Source organism: Apodemus sylvaticus, chromosome 2 (assembly GCF_947179515.1).
Source record: "Apodemus sylvaticus chromosome 2, mApoSyl1.1, whole genome shotgun sequence".
NCBI classification, from domain to species: Eukaryota; Metazoa; Chordata; class Mammalia; order Rodentia; family Muridae; genus Apodemus; species Apodemus sylvaticus.
In genome coordinates, this window is record NC_067473.1 from 149,774,965 (window position 1) to 149,781,264 (window position 6,300).

Sequence of the window (6,300 nt, forward strand, 5' to 3'; positions counted from 1 at the left end):
ATCTTCTGCAGTGTGAGGGCGCTCCCAGCTCAGAGCCTATTGGCTGTTTTCTTGAAGCTGAAAAATCAGGACTGTGGACAGAGTTTTCTCTCCAATTGTGATCTCTTGAGACAAACCAAAACATGTTAATAGCAACACCCACATTGGAGTGAGTGAGACACATGAGGAGGACCACTGGGCATCGATTAAGTATAAAACACTGTTAAAATGACTAAAATCTACCCAAATCAATGTTAGTATTACTAATAAGTTCTTAAAGATGATGGGTTATGCTTCCTGGCATTCATTTTCCAGTAAAGAAGCAAAGACTTGGAGATGAGCAGTGAGGCCCTAAGCACCGGCTGTTGGAGCCTCTCGTGCTGCTCAGGACTGTGAGCCACAGGACTCTCCTCAATTACTTTGTTATTGTGATACGACAGTGAGCAAAGCCGGCTTGGGGGAGGAAAGGTTTATGTGGCTCGCAGGTTATGTCCACTGAAGGAAACTGAGGCAGGAGGCTGGATGCAGAACCACGAAGCAGCCACCATGGAGGAATGCTGCTTACTGACTTGCTTTCTAAAAGTCCTTCAGCCTTTTAGAAAATGCTAAGACTGTCTCTTTTAAAATCCAAAATCTTTTAACCATGGTCTCATGTAAAATTAAGAAAAAAAGAGTTAAATATTTTATTACTCCAAGAGAAAAGAATTACAGCAGAGCTGCAATCAGATTAAAGCCAAACCAACATCCAGCAATGCACATCTAATCCTGTAGCTCAGTCTTGGACTCACTCATTAGCTTCTGGGCTCCAAAGACCTTGGAGAAGTCCCAAGGTGAGACTCTGCCATCACCACACACACAGCTTGTCCAGGAGGCTCAGGCCAGCTCCAGTCCACACCTGCTGCTGCCCTCAGTGGTCACCAGACAGTCTACAATATACTGGGGTCTCCGCTGCAACCAAGGCTGTATCTTCACCCATGGATTCCTGGCCGCATGATAGGAAACCCCTCCAACCCCTTCAGGGCTGGGTTTCCATTGCAGCTGAGGCTGCGTCTTCACCCATGGCCACTCCTGGCCTCTCCAAGGAGACTGTGACCCTGCCACACAGTGCCAAGCCTCAGTTATTCTCCACAACCCTGCCATGTGTTCAAAACTAGTACCACGAAGGAGACTCTGCTATGTTACCAAGTTTGCATACCAGCTTGGGGTGAAGCTTTGGCTCCCAGCTGTGTGTGCTGACCCTGAGGATGTTCACCCCAGAAGATTTCTCTTTGGTGATACTTGTCTCTTAGTAGTTACAGCAGATGTTCCAGCCTCAGGTGACCAGCATCCCTTGTCAGTAAACACAGGTTTCATGTCCAGATTTTTTTGTTGTTGTTCTTTTTTCGAGACAGGGTTTCTCTGTGTAGCCTGGTTATCCTGGAACTCACTCTGTAGACCAGGCTGGCCTCGAACTCAGAAATCTGCCTGCCTCTGCCTCCCAAGCATTGGGATTAAAGGCATGTGCCACTACTGCCCAGCTCATGTCCAGATTCTTAATTAAAAGAAAAAGTTGCACAAATGGTCCCAGAAGAGTTTTTGATGGACTTTCAAGCTTCTCTGTGGAATGCGACATTCTTGTCTTCAGAGCTTCCACAACAATAGCTCATTAAGATTAAGCATGGTCAGCATCAAATTATTATTTTTTAAAAAAAGATTTATTGGAGATGACATGCGTCACCTGATACACTTGACAGCCCGCTTCAGGGTGCCGCATCAGCTGATCTGGTTGTTGAGAGTTGCGAGTTGATTGCAAGTTGATTGGACTCTGGTTCCGCTGCCCCCACCTCTCTCACCTCCTGCCCTCCCCAGTCCCCACCGCTGCAGTCATGTCGTTCTTCCCAGAGCTTTATTTCATTGTAGACAATGGCTACTTGGAAGCTGGGGTGCTCAGCCTCAACCTGGTGCAAGAAACTCCAGGACTTGAACTGGCACCTGGAGAGTGCAACTTCCTAGCCAAGGAAGCATCCCCTCTGCCGGTGTCAGTCATCATGACAAGCTCAAGGGGAGGATGGTAGTAGAGTTCCGCCACATGAGAACCCATGCCTGCGGGCCACTTGCCAGCTTCCTGGTCTTCATTACTTACAGCTACATGACTGACAATGCGATCGATCCTGCCTATCCCAGGCACACTGCACCAGCATTCAGTAGCTGAACTCGTGCCCAAGTGCCACCCCCTAGGCAGCCTTGAGCAGATGGAGGCTGTGGACATCGCACAGACACCTGCAGACTCAACAATGCCGTTCTGGTGGACACACCCCCTGGCCGCTTTTTTTCCAGGACTGCATCTCAGAACAGGACCTTGATGAGATGAACATCTAGATAATCCGAAATACTCATTACAAGGCCTGTCTGGAGTCCTTCTCCAAGTTCTGACCTCTGTGGGTGGGACCACAGCTGATGCCATGTGTCCTATCCTAGAGTCTGAAGCAGACCGCCATGATTCCGTTATCACCCTCAACTCTTTCGGCACAGAGCTGTCCAAGGAGGGGCCTGCCAAGCTCTTTCCACACCATGGCTGACTCTAGCCTCAGGGCTTGGCTCAGCCGATGACTATGAACAGGTCAAGAATGTAGCTGATTGCTACCCAGAATACAAACTGCGTTTTGAGGGTGCAGGTAGCAACCTGGAGACAAGACCCCGGAGGACCCATTCTTTGAACATGAGGTGAAGCTAAACAAGCTGGTCTTCCTGGACCAGTTCCACTTTGGTGTCTTTCATGCCTTTGTGAAGCTTAAGGAACAGGAATATTGCAACACTGTGTGGATTGCTGAGTGCATTGCCTAGTGCCATCGTGCCAAGATCGACAACTACAGCTCCAGCTCTCTAGCCTTCTAACTTAAGCTCCCGAGTGCACTGTGTGTGTCTGTGCTGTGGTGAAGCCAGGGCTCACTTGTCTGACCTGGTGAGGTGTAGCACATTGTCCTGGGATTGCTTACCCAGCTTCCATGACCCCCCTCTGGGACTGCTCTTAGGCCTAAAAAGGGGTTAGGCACCTCTCCCCTGATCAAGAATGGACCAAGATCCTCTCCAGAGCAAAGAGGCCTCCAGTTCTGTTTACAGCCACTAACATGTCTAAGAAACTTGTGTGCCTTTCATGTCCCTCCCTAACCTGAGAACCCCTGGGACAGGGTAAGCCTCTTTTCCTGTCCATAGGTCATCCCAGAACCATGACCTGTGGGAAAAACAGAGAATATGTATTCTCGGGGTATTGGGAAAGCAGCACTGCAGTCCTCTCCCTGTCCCTGAGAAAATAAAATTGACCTCTTTAAAAAATAAAAAGATTTATTTCACACACACACATACACACACACACACACTCTGTAGCTGTCTTCAGACACATCAGAAGAAGGTATCTGATCCATTATAGATGGTTGTGAGGCACCATGTGGTTGCTGGGATTTGAACTCAGGACCTCTGGAAGAGCAGTCAGTGCTTCTAACCACTGAGCCATGTCTCCATCCCTCCAGTGCCAAATTCTAAGTGCACATGGTCATGTGTAGCACAGCAACACCCCACATTCCGGGAACCATTTCGGGCACAGTTTGCTTCTTTGTCACTGTAATAAAACACTGGCCAAAAACACCTTAAGGAAGGAAAGGGGCTTTTTACAGGTTAAGATCCACTATCCAGGGAAACCAGGTCAGAGGCCATGGAGGAATGCTGCCTCCTGGGTCACATTATCCCTTTACATCCCCATTGAAGCCCCCCTCCTCCCAGTCCCTCTCCTCACACAGCTCCTTCCCTCATGCCCCTCCCCTTTTCCTCCGAAAAAGGGGAGTTCTCCTCTGGGTACCAACCCACCGTGGCTCCTCAAGTCACTGCAAGATTAGGCACATCCTTTCCTACTGAGGCCGGACAAGGCAGCCCAGTTAGGTGAATGGGCTTCACAGGCAGGCAACGATAGATACCAGCTAACTTTCTCATACAGCCCAGAGCCACCTTGCGGGGAGTGGGGGGTGGGGGTGGGGGGGTGGGGGGTGGCATCACCACAGTGGGCTGGGGCCTCCGCCTTCAATTTCGCAATCATGACCCTACCCCACAGTATCCTGCGCATCACTAAAGGACTTGTACATTCCTCGTGCGTGTCTCCCCTCCCCGAGGGCTATTTAGAACGGGTCCAGCCTTTCCTAATCTGCAGACCTGCAAGAACTATTTCTACTTCGGCCACAGAGGGGCGCTTCCTAGGTGGAGAGACTGTTGTGACTAGTGCTAAGGGTCAAGGCAGTGAGAGGGTTGTGAGCCTCTCTGTGCTACCTCGCGGTGTTGCAAAGCTTAAGTCCAGCAAAGACTTGTCTTTCCTTGGCGACTTTCACCAGTGCAGGCTGAGAGAGAGACACGAAGAGAGACGCAGAGAGCCGAGGGTTGTTGAGTTAAGGCCTACTGGAAAAGCATCAGTTTCCAGGCATGACTTCACAGCCGGGGACTTCGGGGCTCCTCTGTGATGTGGCCTGGCCGGGCACCACCTTAGGGCCAGGCTGGCACCACTACCCATGGCTGATCCAGACAATGTTTGGCTTAGGATCTCTGAGGCTAAGCTCCCAAACAGCCTAGCTGGTGCTTCCAAGCCTCAACCCAGGCCCTTAGGACTGTTATTTCATAAAGAAGAGAAAGAGTTTAGAGAGATTGGTATACAGCGGTGTGGGGGAAGGGGGTGCCTAGGCAGGTATCTCTTCCCCCGAGGGACCAGACACACACAGACATGGTGTAGAATAGTGTTTATTCAGGGCATAGGATGGGAGTTAATGAGTAGTAGAGGCAGAGAGGAGAGAGTAGAGAAGTGGAGGCCGGCTATGACCACGTGGAGAGAGGGGGGAGGGGAGGAGAGCTCAAGAGGGGCAGAGAGGAGAGAGTAAGAGGTAGAGTGCCAAGAAGTAAGAGAGAGAGAAAGGAGGGGGCCCAGCACCCTCTTTTATAGGCCAGGCCTACATGGCTGTTGCCAGGCAACTGTGGGGAGAGGCATACCTGGCTATTGCCAGGTAATTGTGGGGTGGAGCTTAGACAGACCCCTAACATCCAGCACCTACTCTTTCATGGCTGTGAGAGTCCCTGCTGGCCTAGAAGGGGGTCCCAGTGGGCGGAGCCTGGTTTCCAATACCCTGGGCTCCTAAAAAGAGGAATCCATACAGCAGTGGTTGGTTTCCACTTAGCCACTGAAGAGCCTTGCTATCCACCAGCAATGTGTGCAGGCAGAAATCTGCTCTGTGGTGGGGACAGACCTGGCGATCCCTCCTGGTGACCCAACCCCCCCCCCACTAGAATCAGTCTCTAGGGGCCACAGATGTCTGTTCCTGAGTGACCCAGGCAGTGCACCCAGTTCTTGAGGGGCTTCCAAGCTGTGGCTCCTGAATGCTCTCCGGACAGAGGCAGGCATGCCAGAATCTAGCAGTGGTCCCTGACAATGGATGTAACCGCTGGACAGCACCAAAATGGCCGTAGTAGGGAGGGGAAGCTGAAGAGCGGAGGCAGAGGAGTAGAGTACAGATCAAGCTGGAAGGGTCCAGGCAGGAGAGCCTGCAGACCAGTTGGGACCAGACTGGTCACCACTCGAGTGCAGAGTTCAGAGTCTCCAGGGTCCCAGACCACAGCCTGAGAATTGCCAGCCTGCATCTGTAGCCCACACAGGGCTAAGTCTCCCTGTCCTTTAGACCTGCACAGAGACTAAATCAAACAGTGCCACTTGTCACTGCTTTTCACCTACTGCCACTGTCGCTGCTGCCAACCACTGAGGAAAACAGAGGCCCTGGAGGCCAGCATGTAGGAACCCTAGTCACCTGATTTGTGACAGAATCCTTTCACCTATGTGAAAACTTTTATCCCAATTATAAACAAGTCAGTTCACCTGTGAGGAGGCTTAGAAGCTGAACCCAGAGAAGCGCCTCAACCTCCAGTAAAAACAAGAGCGGTCCAGTTTCCCTCAGCAGAAAGAGACCGGCTAACCTAGCCCTGCACATGACTCTCCTCTTCCCAGTGGAGAAAGTAGGAGAGAGAGAGAGAGAGAGAGAGAGAGAGAGAGAGAGAGAGAGAGAGAGAGAGAGAGAAGACATGAAGGAGATCTCTACTCCACTTAATATCCCAACTGGTCCACCAGGTTCTGTATCTTTCTTTTTGGAAGAACCAAGCATCCCGATGGTGGTGGTGAGCTTTTCAGTGATTTTGAGGTATCTGAGAGACCTCAGGTGGGCTTCCTAAGGAAAGCTTATTTATTTACAGTGTTGGAGGCTTGGTTCTGGTGAGGCTCTTGGCTGTGTCTCATCATGGCAGACAACAATGGCAGGAGATGGA

At 50.9% G+C, this 6,300-nt stretch overlaps 1 pseudogene; it reads left to right on the top strand.

Annotated features, from left to right (window-relative positions):
- Window positions 1-676: 676 nt before the first annotated feature.
- On the top strand, window positions 677-3,345 carry LOC127677606 (V-type proton ATPase subunit d 1-like; annotated as a pseudogene).
- The last annotated feature ends 2,955 nt before the right edge of the window (window positions 3,346-6,300 follow it).